This window comes from Egretta garzetta, unplaced genomic scaffold (genome assembly GCF_000687185.1).
Source record: "Egretta garzetta isolate BGI_Z169 unplaced genomic scaffold, ASM68718v1 scaffold45, whole genome shotgun sequence".
Classification (NCBI taxonomy): Eukaryota; Metazoa; Chordata; class Aves; order Pelecaniformes; family Ardeidae; genus Egretta; species Egretta garzetta.
The window spans coordinates 3643799-3658688 of record NW_009260028.1 but is presented as its reverse complement, the minus strand read 5'-3'; positions in this window follow the sequence as shown (position 1 = coordinate 3658688).

Sequence of the window (14890 nt, the reverse complement as noted above, 5' to 3'; positions counted from 1 at the left end):
CTGTATATAAAAAAAAAAAAATAAAATGAGTATTCAAAATGTTTATTTTTGTAAATTAAAAGGGTAAAATTACGCAAGAGGTAAAATGATGAAAGGTCAAAAAAGGATATTATTTCAAAGAATGATTTATAATCCATGTCTTCTACATTTCACAAAATTAATAGTTTGGACTGATGATATGATTTGAATCAAATAAATAGTTCTGAAGATTTTATGCATACTGTGCTAAAGAAAGCAAAGAAAATAATTGTATAGACACTTCAATAGGAGTATAGATTACAACTGTTTTTATAGTTATATGACAGAGTCATGATTTTAAGGTATTAACTATTGTTAAGGATCATCGTATTTAATCACATTAGTAAAATACAGTAAGCCAGTTCAGAGGTAGTTGTGGTTCTTAGCAGTCAAGCAGTCAAGTGTAAGTTATATGAAATCTTGTTCAGCTAACGTGATCAAAGTTTTAACAAATATTAACTGAATCTTTTCTGTAAACTAGAGCTAGCTGAGCTATTTCTTCAAAATAGTTTTTGACCAATTTCATCCTTTACTTTTTCTGATCAAACTGATTCCTATGAATGTAACTACTGTTCATAATGATTTGAACAAACCTACTTTTGAATACAGATTGTCAGTTTATTCATTATTACTTCATTTCTTTTGTGTTTGATGTATTGAAATCATGTGGTCCTGTTTATGCTTGGCAATTTGCTGAAACATTTGAAATGACAATAAGTATTTATGAATAGCAAATATCTCCATTTACATACCAATGTGGTTATTTGTACAGAATAGAGCTATTCTCCATGTTCTTGGGGAAAAAAAACCACTGTACCCATCAGTGTCTTGAGTGTATATGCTAAATAATGAGGCATATAAATGACTCAGCAAGTACAGAAAACTGCATTACCCTTTAATTAACAACCGGTCTAGAAGCAGGTTAGGGGTGCATCTTCCCTCTTCTCCTTCCCACAGTTTCCTTTTCACCATCATTTCCATGTTTGAGACCAAGCACTTCAAAAAGGAGCAGAAACAGCCTGCTAAGACCAGATCAGAAATGGGCATTTCTGAGCCTTTTTGCAGTTCCCCCATCTCCCCTGCTTAGTTATCGAAGATGTCTCTTCTTGAGGGTTGCAGATAGGGGTGATAACTCAGACTGTCTGTGGAAGTGGAAACCCTGGGATCAGCGCTGTGCTGCAGAGAAGCAAGAATAAAAACGGTCTGTGAACTGTCTGTAATTTTAAATTCAGTATAACTCAATCAGAATTAACAGCTTCCAGCACAACTTGCATGTACAGAAATAGAATGAATATTCAGAGGTGTGAAATAGTATTTTTGGTTATATCTTGCAAGTACTGCACTTAAGGACTAGGTAAAATAATGAGCTGCAGCTGGTCCACACTTGGGACCTGTTTTGCCTCCTGTAGTGTTGGATATTGATGGATATGATGTCTCACTGGAAAAGACAGAAAGGCTGGCTCATTTCTTAGCTGCAGGCTTCCTGGGGAAGAAGAAATTCTCATGAGATTGTCCTTGCCTCATTCTACTCTATACCTAGGATAATCTTGCCAGAAAAATCTTGCCTCTTATTTTTGTAATATATCCCTTTTATCATTATATCATTTACAGATGTGGTGGTTGACCGTGGCTGGGTGCCAGGTGTCCACCTAAGATGGTCTATCAATCTGCCTCCTCAGATAGACAGGGGAGAGAAAATGTAATGGAAGGCTCATGGGTTGAGATAAGGACAGGGAAAGATCACTCACCAATCACTGTCATGGGCAAAACAGACTTAACTTGGGGAAATTAATTTAATTTATTACCAATCAAATCAGAGTATGGTAATGAGAAATAAAAACTAAATCTTAAAACACCTTCCCCCCACCTCTCCCTTCTTCTCAGACTCAACTTCACCTCTCATTTTCTCTACCTCCTCCTCCCCAAGTGGCACAGGGGGACAGGGAGTGGGAGTTGCAGTCAGTTCATCACATGTTGTCTCTGATGCTCTTTCTTCCTCAGGAGGGGAGGATTCCTCACACTCTTTCACAGGAGGCAGTCCTCCGTGAACTTCTCCAGCATGAGTCCTTCCCACAGGCTACAGTTTTTCATTAACTGCTCCAACATGGGTCTGTTCCATGGGGTGCAGTCCTTCAGGAGCAGACTGCTCCAGCATGAGTCCCTCATGGGGTCACAAGTCCTGCCAGCAAACCTGCTCCACCATGGGCTCCTCTTTCCACAGGTTCTGCCAGGATCCTGCTCCACAGTGGTCTTCCCATGGGGTAACAGTCTCCTTCAGGCATCCACCTGCTCTGGCATGGGATCCTTCATGGGCTGCAGGTGGAGATCTGCTCCATTGTTAACCTCCATGGGCTGCAGAGGGACAACCTGCCTCACCATGGGCTGCACCACAGGGGAATCCATGCCTGGAGCACCTCCTCTCTCTCCTTCTTCACCAGGCTTGGTGTCTGCAGGCCTGTTTCTCTCACATATTTTCACTCCTCTCTTCATCTGCTGTTGTTCCACCATAGGTTTTTACCCCTTCTTAAATATGTTTTAACAGACGCACTACCACAATTGATGATTGGCTCAGCCTTGGCCATTGGTGCGTCCATCTTGGAGCTGGCTGGCATTGGCTTTATTGGACATTGTGGAAGCTTCCAGCACCTTCTCACAGAAGTCACCCCTTTAGCCCCCTGCTACCAAAACTTTGTGACACAAACCTGATAGAGGGAGTGAAGGTATTTCTTCTCACCTGTATAGTAGCTATGTAGATACTATAGTAGTAGTAGCATAGTAGCTATGAGGAAACAAAACCATACATGATATCTGTGGAATTACTGTCTTGGTAGATGATGAAGAATCTGTTTTGGCAACGTACCTGCCACACCGTATTTTAAAGAACTCAGGTTTACACATGCTCAATCATTTACAGGGAGTGTCCATTGCAATAAGCCTTTTATCCATATGTATATGTTGTCATATACCAGAGAATGTAATTAAGATATATAAAGGAGATAGTAATAAACTTTGAATGTTCATATTTCTTTACAAAGATTGTACAATTTCAAATGATGTGACTCTCACCTAAAGATCAATTTCATATTTAGTTGATGGTAAGGCTAAAATAGGAGACATTATTTTAGAAATATGGTGTGAATAAAAGTTTGCTGTGAGTGACTTCAAGCGTTTTTCAATTTACTCTACAAATAGTCATGGTAAAGTTCATAAGAGATGTTCTGTTTCTAGTAACCTTTACTTTTCGTAAATCAGTCTAGAAATAAGGAAGTCTTCATACTGTTAATATGGATGCTTAGGATTTTGAAAAGGTTACTTCATAAATATTAAGCTTAGGAATCATGCCTTCAGTACTATGGCTTTTTTATCATTGCTTTGAACAATGTAATTTATTTTGTATTAAAAGCAATTTAGCTCTATAATATTATGATTGTATAAAAAGGAGCAGTATACATGTGCACATGTATATGTACACACACATGCACACTATGATATGTATGTAGCATATACACTAGTTAGCAACCTTGTCTTCATTTCAGAATGCAACATTCAGGGAACTATAAGGCAAAAGCAGTCTAAATTTTAACAGTCCTTTTCACTAGCTGGAGACTGGACAAATACTTTTAAAAATGGAGAAAAACAGAAGCTGTGTAATAGTAGATTTGTTTTCTGGAGGACACTTCTGGAGGAACTTGAACAATGCATCCATTACCTTCATCCTATCTTCAAGGACCTTAATAATTTGAAGTCATGAGCTGGTTCTCCAGTTGGGTGCAGTTTATTTTTCTTTGCACCCTTTCAAAAATGAAAGTCAATCCCAGTTCTAGACCTTACTTTTTCCCATTTAACACCTTTTCCCTTTATAGATAAACATCTTCTGATCTGATTGTTTCTAGACTGTTGGGGCTCTATTGCCAACCTAGTTTTTGAAGTTCTAGATTGGGAATTTTTGAGATCTTCAGATCTCAGCGTCTCACTTCTTGAACTATGCCATTTTTCTGGAAGATGTTCTCTCTTGCCTGTTCTTTGTTCATCTTCAGTGGCTGCCTAGATGTTTCCCATGTTAGAAAGATGAATTCCTACCAGTGAAGCTTTAATTTCTGTTACATCGGAGGAGTTTGCTCCTTTGCCCCAGCCAGGTCTCGCTGGCACTGCAGAAAGCTGAACCCTCTGTTACACTGCTCAATTTCTTCTCTCATTTCTTAAGCCCAAGTGTTATGGGGTGAGCTAACTGAAGACCAGCCTTACTTCTTCAGTTTTTAAGGAGACAGAACAACAATTAAAACAATGAAACTCCTGTGATTCAAATGGACTGTGCTGGAATTAGTTTAAACCTTTGGGTGAGGAGTATAGAAGCACTATAGATAGTTTAAACTAAAATATTTAATTACAGGAATAAGCTAAGAATGCATGCAGAGTCACTCACTCCATATGTAGACATATGGATATTTTGGTTTGGAGTCCATCAGTTTGAGCTAAGTAAATACACAGAAACATACACATGGTTCAGCTGCTCTGGAAACACTTATTTTGAACAAAGTGCGGTTCTTTTCTGTTTAGTTTCTGTAAGTTGTTGTTAGTTATGAGTAAACATATTTCTGAAAAAGCTATATTCTGGAACCAGGAGAGAAAAAATAAACTAATTTTTATACCAGAATGTGTGGATGCATCTGTACGTTTGCAGTATTTGTACAGTAATATTGACAAGCCTAGAATGTTGGGCAAGATAACAGAAAAGTGGCTAAAATATGTAATCCTCTCTGTGAGAAAAAGTGATAGAAGAAGACGATAGAGACGTTGGGAATTACTGCAAATGGTAGAATATAAGTTACAATATGGTACAAATACTGTAACAGGTAACTACTGTATACAATAATTATTAGTGTATTTTTTTCTACTAAAAGCACAGATAAACTAATGCAGTGATATCCAGCTACATAATGTTACAGATATCAAAAACAATATACAAAGAGGGTGAGAATAATAAAAAGTATAAATGTGTAAGTAAATAAAATAAACACATACAGAAGGTTGCAATAAATTAGGTTCAATTTGGAAAGTTGTAAAGGGGAGGGAAATCAAATTTGCATACTGCACAGGGCCAAATTTTGATATGCTACAGTCATCTGTATGGAATGCGGTTAATATCAAAACCACATAGGATAGCTTTAATTTATACAGTTAATAAATTAGAAAAATCTGAAGTTGTCTGAGACATTTAAGGTAATTTTTTTCTATACTTAGATAATATGCTTTGTATGTTTCTATTTATCACCTATTATAAAACTGATCATGGCATACAAATGTCAAAGAAGGAAAAGACTATGTTTTTTTCTAGATACATCCTAAATCTTGTTCTGTGCAATAGGCTTTGTATTTCTGATTTCAGAAATATATCATCCGATTTAATTTCATGTTTTTTATTCAAATCTTTCTTGTCATTCAGCAGTTGCCACTCCTACTTTTAAAACCTGTTGCTTCCTGTCCAAGTCTCTGGTAAACAAGAAATTTTTCTTCTGTCAATATATGATTAGATCTTGAAAAACCTCGGCATGTTGGATGAGATTCTGAACCAATGTCTTCAGTGCTTAAAAAGTCGTCAAGCTTTGAGGCTGGGAGGCAAACACTTTCTGTAGCAAACATGATCTGGAAGGCATATAAAAATTTAATAGACGTGTACATTAGCAGTCTGAACCTTTCACAGAAATAAGACCCAGCTTCAGAAAACAGTGAGGATTATGTCACAAGTGCTAGTTGTCAAAAACTGGCATGCTTTTCTATCACTGAGAAAATAGAGAAACAACGAAGGTTCAGTACTATGTACAATGACTTCCATGGATTAGACAAGTAGCCAGCCTCAGACAGCAGCACACCAAATGGGGAGGTTCATGTATTGGTTCCCACAGGTTTATAAGAATGCAAATAAGCCCAGTGGTTCTGGAAAATGTATCTGTAATAAGGCACAGCTCAAGTGAAATACAAAGTGATGCATAATATGCTATTAGATTCTACTTGCTAATTTATTGTCATGCTTTCGTAAGAGGCAGTCAATATGTACATCCAAAATTTTGGACCTGTCTTAAAGATCTACTTATTACAGTCCATCTTCTTCAAAACTTGTACTGTACTGTAGAAATACTGACCCCTTTAATAGATTTTCTATTTTTTGTAAGTAACAGAAAAGGCCTAGTAGGAACAGCAGAAAAGATGGAGACATTACCTTATGAAAGGTGGTTGTCGTGCTTCTATAATGTAAGAGCAGAGCTGTCCAGCAGGGACAGCCAAGGCACCACCACTGTGGCTATCCAGCCCCAATAGTGTTTCAGAAAGTTCCCCTGGGAGCCCACGCCAGATTCAAAATTCTTGTAAATCATAGAATCATTTAGGCTGGAAAACACCTTTAAGAACATCAAGTCCAACTGTTAAATGCATTAGACACCTTTGCTGTATAGACTTTTATGAGCAGTTTTGCATGTTAAGCCTAGTAACGTGAAGATGTAGTAGACATAACTCATGTGTCAGACTGAGGGATTAACACAAGAGAAGGAAATGGGTTATATCTCATAAAAGAAAAAGGCATAAAACCAAATGGGAAAACATTGGATATTGATACATTCGAGGTTGAAATCCATGAGAGAATTTCTGCAGCAGCTTCACAGTTAGAGTTATCTTTCCTCTCTCTCTCACAGCTGCTGTAGAGAGACAGTCACATATAATAAGCTACTCCCCCTTTTCTATTGCACCTGATGCCTCAGCAGGTACAATCCTGGTGTGCTTCACCATTCAATGACACTGTATACTCATGGGCTGCCAGGTGGCTTACCATCTTCAACTCAGTTAGTCTGTGACCTGGTTTTGGCTGGGACAGAGTATATTTTCTTCCTAGTAGCTGGCATAGTGCTGTAGTTTTGGATTTAGTACTAGAAGAATGTTGATAACACACTGATGGTTTAGTTGTTGCTGAGCAGTGCTTACACCAGTCAAATATTTTCAGCTTCCCCTGCTCTGCCAGGTGCACAAGAAGCTGGGAGGGGGCACAGCCGGGACAGCTGACCCACGCTGGCCAAAGGGCTATTCCAGACCATATGATGTCATGCTCAGTGTATAAGCTGGGGGAAGAAGGAGGAAGGGGGGAACGTTCAGAGCAATGGCGTTTGCTTTCCCAAGTAACCATTACGCTTTCCTGGAGATGGCTGAACACCTGCCCACCCACGGGAATTAGTGAATGAATTCTTTGCTTTGCTTGCATGCACGTGGCTTTTGCTTTCCCTATTAAACTGTTTTTATCTTAACCCACGAGTTTTCTCACTTATAGCCTTCTGATTCTCTCCCCCATCCCACTGTTGGGGAGTGAGTGAGCAGGTGTGGTGGGTCTTAGTTGCCAACCAGTGTTAAACCATGATAGTCTGGAAAAGGCACTTTTACAAATCTGTTAAATGAACAAGAGAGATTTTAATCTTTATTGATCCAGGAAAACCTTACTGACTTGGGAAAAACTGCTTACCCATATTTTGATGAGCTTATTTCTGACATAATGTTTCTAGTCAATGCAGTAAAGTACTCAGACTGCTGAGTTTCAAAGGCCAGTGATCTTCATTTTGTCAGGTCTTTCAAAACACCTATGTTCTCATATAGAGCAAGGAAGAAAAGCTTGTGTTCAGAAGTCCAATTTCTGCACAGAAAAAGTCACTTTAATCCTCCAGATCAGCTTCAGATAGTTCAGGACTTCAGGCCTCACCACTATCCACTTAGGACCTCCTTAGATCATTCATTGTCCTTACTTCCCAGTAGACGAAGCTACCCATTTTGCTCATCCTGGTGCCATCTACCATAACATTTCTGCAATTCTTTTCTTTCCCTCCCATGTAAAACCATTGTTTTCGTCCTGTCCTGGCCCAGCAAACAGCTTGATTAATTTATTCAGTTCTGAAGAGAACTTAGGCCCAACTCTTTATGCTGTCATTTCATGACTAATAGTGTCAGCAAATGCAGGCTGTTGATATCCCTGCCATACATCTTTGCCTTGAGGCACTGGGACATTGAAACTTCACTAGGGGTTTTGAAGAAGTGGAGGCAAGAAGAGGCACAGGACTCGGACAAATACTTAGCCATTTTAAACTGGAGCTTTCAGGTGAACTTCAGGTGAACTTAAGAAAGTTATTACATGAAGTGGTGATCTTTGACATCAGGAGGCAGGGCTACAGTCTGGTTTTTGCAGAGTTCTTTTTTTGTAGGGGAAAAAAACAAGAACAAAAAAAAATTGCCAAAACAAAACCAGACCTGTAAATATTCTTACAAAACTTTGTGATTGTTTTTCCCCTCCTACACATTCTTTCATGTCTATATTAAATTATGAGGAATATACTTAATTGTAATATAAATTTCATAGCTATCCCTCCATTTTTACTGTTTTCCAATTTGGAATGCACATTAAAGCTAACAGCTTTAGTTCTCTCTCTCTCTGAGCTGTTTTGCATCTAACATAAAATTGAACCTGAAAGTACAAGAAGATCTGTCAAGTTTATTGTTTTTTCTTTGCTCCAGCTTGTGCCCATGTTAAATATAAAATGAGAATTGTCCAGGCTAAATATAAAATGAGAATTAAGATAATTTAATTCAAGGAAAAAATGCCAAGGAACTCGTAACAGTGTATTTGCGTAGTCTAAGAAAATAAATTAGTTGAAGCACTTTCTTCTCTTCTACTTCCTAGTATTTTCAAAGACTAATTTGTCAGCAGTAAAGATCAATATACGTTATTAAACAAATTTACTAATCCTTCTCATGATACTGATGAGAATGTCTGTGTTATATATGGTGGTATCTTTTAAAAAGCATGTTTATCTTTTATTGAAGTGAGAAGAGTTTTACCTCTCTTTATCCTAGCTGTTAGGCATATTCTCAATTATAACAAAGGGCTTTAAGTTGTTCTCGGTTATGATCTACAGTAATACCATAAGTCTTTCCAGTATTGATTAGTCTCACAGAGCTGGATTTAGCTTTAGTGGAAAAGTAAGCTGTGAAAGGAGTTAGGAGCAGTCTTCAAGATAATGCTGTAATTACTGTGTATATAATCAGATGCTGGATCCTTTTCAAATGTACTACAAAGTACCATATTAAAAAGGGGAAACATATGGACGAAAGAGTCTATTTACTGTCTTAAGTCTAGGATGAACACAAGTGTAATCATTGCTAGAAATAATACTATATATTAGTCTAAATGTATTCTGCTATTAGATTGCTTTATTTGCCTTACAAGTTTTACATGTATTGGTGTCTATAATTAAGCAAAGCCTGTCTGGTCTTTCAATTCTCAAGCTAAGAGTGAACTGAAATGTAGAATCCGTCAGGTACAAAAACATATTAAACATCTGTGCAACCAGTTTGGTCCATATAGACAGCCGGAATCAACTCTCTACTTGCAGAAGTATATTAGGGTGCCCAGACTGTCTGAGCAGATTCTCTTTGGGTGAAGGGGTGATGCTGGTTTTTTACATTCAGAGTGCCTAAGAAAAAAATAAGTGAAGATGGCTAGGGAGAGAACAGAGCTGTTCATTTTTACTATAGGCCAGTTAGTGGATTCCAATGGGAAGTAAAACAATATTTTGTGGTTTAATGTAAAAAAACTTCAATCACAGGGCAGCTGAGAGACAGTGTTGTGATGTCTTCTCTTGCAAGTATGATGCAGCCCACTGTAAACGGCAATGTAGAAAACCCCAGTCTAACTGTATACCATGTATACCTTTCTGTAATGTTAACACCTCCTGCTTGTTGAATTATCATTATCACCAATGTAATAAATACTGAAATCGAATCCATCCTTTCAAATTGAAATATTAGATATGGCAGAATGCAAGCACGTGCTGTGCGTTGTTGGCACTCAAAGACCTGGTGACTGTGTCAGTATTGGAACCCAAATGAGTGTGATAGAGCTTTGCAGGAAATAAAAAGAAAACTAAAAGCAGAAAAAAAGATTAGAACATTTCAACAGTTCCCAAATGCTATTTTTACTTCTGTAAGACAATCATTCTGGTGGCTGCCAGGTGCTGGATACTTGTCCAGAAATCCTGAATTTTAATGGATACTCTGGAGGTCAGATCCCAAGCTGGTCTAAACCAGCAGCTCCCTAATGACATAAGCCATTTTTGCTAACAAATATCTGAGATGATATATGAGTCCTCAAGAACACATGAGTTTATAATTTTAAGAATTAAATTATTAATTATGCTTGAAATAAGCTTGGGAAACATTGTACTAAGCTTCTTAACTAGACATTTCTTTATAACTAATGAAACATTATTTTGCATACCAGTAATAAGAAAATTAATGTGATGGAGGTTAAATTGATACTCATCCAAATTAAAAAAAAAAAAAAGGGCAAAACCGAAAAGGGCATTTCCTAATCAGTCAGTAAAAATATACATATATATACCTTCAGATACCATAGAATAAAAACTTGGTTAGGAAAACATTATTAAAGCTACCTTTGTTATTAGTGTAAATATGATCTTATTGCTCTCTAATACTACATGCAGAATTAACTCTTTAAGTCAGTCTTGGAATTATTGAGATGTATAGCTGAAACTGAACCATTTTCTTCTACTTCAGTTGCGCACATTTGGTCAGCAGTAGAAACCTAAGCTCTATGTCAGCAATGACATATGATGTAAATGGAAAGAGAAAACGTACATAAGAAAGTGTAACACTGCTAATATGTTGCTAATAATAACTGCTATTATGTGCTAATAATAATGATTCCAATTCAATTTTCAGGTCTCACCATAATGGGCAGTCTACAAAAACTGAAAGTGAGTGTCTCTTGTGTATCATTTACTATTAGACAAGAGCAAAACAGAGAAACAAAAAAACTGGGAAAAAATTCCAGATTGTTTCTTCTTTCAGAGGGAGGAACTGGGAGATATAAACTGTCTGCTAAAGTGACTCAAACTGTGAAAGACTAGAAAAAATGAACCTCTGACTCCTGAGGGAGACTTAACTAATATGCCAAATGTAATATTTTATAAACTGACTCATTACAATCATGACAGCCTTAAGGATGAATTTCTACAATGAAAGTTGGTATCCTTCAACAAAGTAACAAACCTCCTTGCTGCTATTCTGTGGAACAAAAGAAATTTTGAGTAAAAGAGATTGTTCTAATAAACTGTAAGAGATACTGTAGTCTTAATGCATGCATTTGTTAGGAGCAGATTACCAGACTCTGTCACTGTATAGCTAAAAGGAGTAAATTTTTAACTAACTATATTTTAACTCTTATAAAAGTATTCAGAACTGAATTATGATGGATCTTAAATATTTATTGGCTAAATTAATTTCTTTCTCTAGAGATAACAGTACCTGAGTTTTACCTTCTTTATTAATTTGTATATGATAATCTTTGTGAAAAACTTGAGTTTTTCCACTGTATTTGTACTCTTTCATGAAAAGAAGAGGGAAAAAATCAGCTAGATTATAAACTATGAGTTAGCTGATTCATCCCTGGCTTTCTTCGAAATGGCATCTGAAATTAATCTCCTTACAATTGTCTTTACTGAGATTTAGACCCAGAAAACATATTCCTATTAAGACTGATGTTTGCATAGAGAGATATCATTGCCATATCTTCATTCTTCCATCAATAATCAGCTGTGCCCTGTACCACACTCGTACCCACTCAATAACCTATTTTGAGGCCTTTGAATAAATTAGTTTTCCACTCCATCATCATCTTTCAAAACAAATCAGTTTAAAGTTTTCCTAGCTGTGACATGGGCTTCCCAGTTAATACATTCCTAAGTCCTCATTAGATTAATTCTATGAATATCCCCAAAGGGGATTTCAGCTTTTACCCTGCTTTTTCTTTTGCCTGAAATAGGTCTTTATTCACACCAAGAATTTCTGCACTATCCTAGTCAAATAGTTACCTTCTCGTGAAATAAATTAATTCTGATCTCTCCTCCTGCCTTTGAATTAGTGAATTGACAGCTCTTCTCAATTTTCACTACGTCTCTGACACAGAGATACACAGCTGAAGACAGTAAACTGAGTTCCTCAATGGCACATAACAAAGATTTGTCAAAATGGAAATTTACTCCTGTATCTACTTTTATATACTAGTTTTTCACTACAGGTACACTACAGTGCCTCATGCACAGGACTGAATTTCTTTCCTTGAGAGTTTTTATTCCAACATGTTACTCACACCACCTCATCTAAGTATTTGAAGGATGCTTTTTCCTATGCCCATTGGTTTTAACTTTGGACTTTATTGAATGTTTTGTCAAAAAAACTGGGGAAAAAGAGGTGCTGCACTAATAAGTAATCAGGCCAAATGCAAATTTGGTCAATATTTGATACAAGTATGTATTCCGGGTTACAAAGGAAAGCAAAATTAATTTTCTCTTTTCTTGGTGGCTAACTATGTTCCTCCCTGTCCTGGATTCAGCTTGGAGAGAGTTAATTTTCTTCCTAGTAGCTGGCACAGTGCTGTGGTTTGGATTTAGTACTAGAAGAATGTTGATAACACACTGATGGTTTAGTTGTTGCTAAGTAGTGCTTATATCAGTAAAGGAATTTTTCAGCTTCCCTTGCTCTGCCAGGTGTACAAGAAGCTGGGAGGGGGCACAGCCAGGACAGCTGACCCCAACTGGCCAAAGGGCTATTCCAGACCATATGATGTCATGCTCAGTGTATAAACTGGGGGGAGTTAGCCAGGGGGAGAGCAATCGCTGCTTGGAACGGGCTTGGCATCAGTCAGCAGGTGGTGAGCAATTGCATTCTGCATCACTTGTTTTGTATATTCTGTATATTCCCTTACCGTTATTATTATTGCTATTCTTTTCCTCTGCTGTTTTATTAACTGTCTTTATCTCAACCCACGTGTTTTATTTTTTTTCTGATTCTCTCTCCCATCCTACTGAGGGAGGCGGGTAGTGAGTGAGTGGCTGTGTGATGCTTAGTTGTCTGCCAGGTTAAACCACGACATTCCCTCATAACCATGCCAGTAGCTCAAGGATTGTTTAAGAGCTGCTGCGGAGTTTACTATTTGCTTACTTTGCTTATGGGTGACAGCCAAAAATGTACAAGAGATTCAGAATATGGCACTCAGGAACTGTGCAAGTTCATTCAAATGGAAACTTTAAACTAGGAATTTTTTCTTGTTATTTTAGCTAGAGATAGCTTTTCTAAAGCAAAAGTTTTCAAGAGGTCACCATGGTTACAGCGACACTATCACTAACACGGCTGGTGTATTGGGAGTTGTGTTGGGAATATATCTAAAAGAGAGACAGAGACTGTGTCATGCTGAAATCTGAAAAGAGAGGAGTTAGGTTTTCTGGCACATTCATGAATCCCCGCTTTCACTTCATATATTACATTGCAATTGTTCTGTGTACTGGTGTGAAAGAAAAACAGAAGCTAAAATACACTGTTCAGTTACAATTCTAAAGCAGTGAATGAGCACTAATGGCATGTCTATGATACACAACTCAGCACCATGTCAAAACTCTAGACTGATTCTGAATATGCTGGCATAGCAACAAAACAAAACATGCTACCAATGCTGGTGGCAGAGTATCTGTACCAGCATGGCACATCACATGCTTCTTAATACATACCAATAGGCTCTGTCTGACAGAAGGATCTGTGCTAGCACATCTTTCGTGCTTCTAGAACTAGTTTATCTTCCCTGGAGCTATCTGTGCTCTGTGAAAGACACATCATAACATAACATCATCTTCCCACCACTCTTAGAAGGCAGCTGGAGCAGCCATAACTGATGGCAGACCATATTTCTGAATCTTTTACTTTTTCATCTTTTATATTGTTTATAAGGCCCTGAATTATAATTAAAATAGCATACACCAAACTCTACTTCAGAAGATAATATTTCTATATATTCTTGCCACAAATTCATTCAGGTGATTGGGTTTCTTCCTTACAAGGCCCTCCTCAATGAAAAAGAAACAATTTACATGGTATTTTGTGATAATCCTCTTTTCATAGTCATGCCCTAACAATGCCTACTAAAGTGCAGGCAAGAAAAGCATGTCAACTTCAATATTCTTGGATAGTTTAGGTGCAAGATATATGTTGGGCAGCTTAGCCTTTTCAAGCCTGAGGTATGTGTGCTTATATGCTTAATGAAGATTTCATCTTAGAAACCTTGATGTTGAAAACTGAAGCCATGTTTAATAACATGAAATGCTGTGCACAATACTAGCTTTGGAGCATTACCTCCATAGTGGCTTCACTGCTCATTCCCATCCCTTTGTTTTGCTCTTTCTTCATTTTATGTCACACACTGCCAACAGCATCCAAAAAATTATCTGAAAAAAATTAAACATCTACAAAAAAAGGCAATTTTTGTTCCTTTTTTTGTTTTTTCAGCTATCATTTTTCTCTAATCAGATTCATTGCCCAGCTATACAAATAGATGTGCTGTGGTGATGTTCAGTGTTTAGATGGCATGAACACTTGCAAAGAACAGGAATGTTTTAAATCAGTCTTTCTCCTGAACAGTTTGTATGCTGAAGTCACAGCCTAGGGGAAATTTGAAGACAGAAATCTCTGAATTTACATGGCTAAATCCATTTTGGGGCCTCTGTTTTCTTTATCCAACATGAGCATAATACTTCACATACAATCACAGAAATATTCTGTGATGTCTCCAGCTTCAGTGATCATGTAGTCATCAGTATCACATCATAGCTACCTGTGATATGTTATCCGAGGAAAAAAAATCCCACAAACCCATCTGAAAATAGTAAAACAAATAGTATTGATCATTCAGTCATTACTGATTCTCATTCTTCCCAGAGACCATTGAAGCTGATAAGAATCTTAGACCATTTCTATTATGGGATGTTCCAAAGGCGGG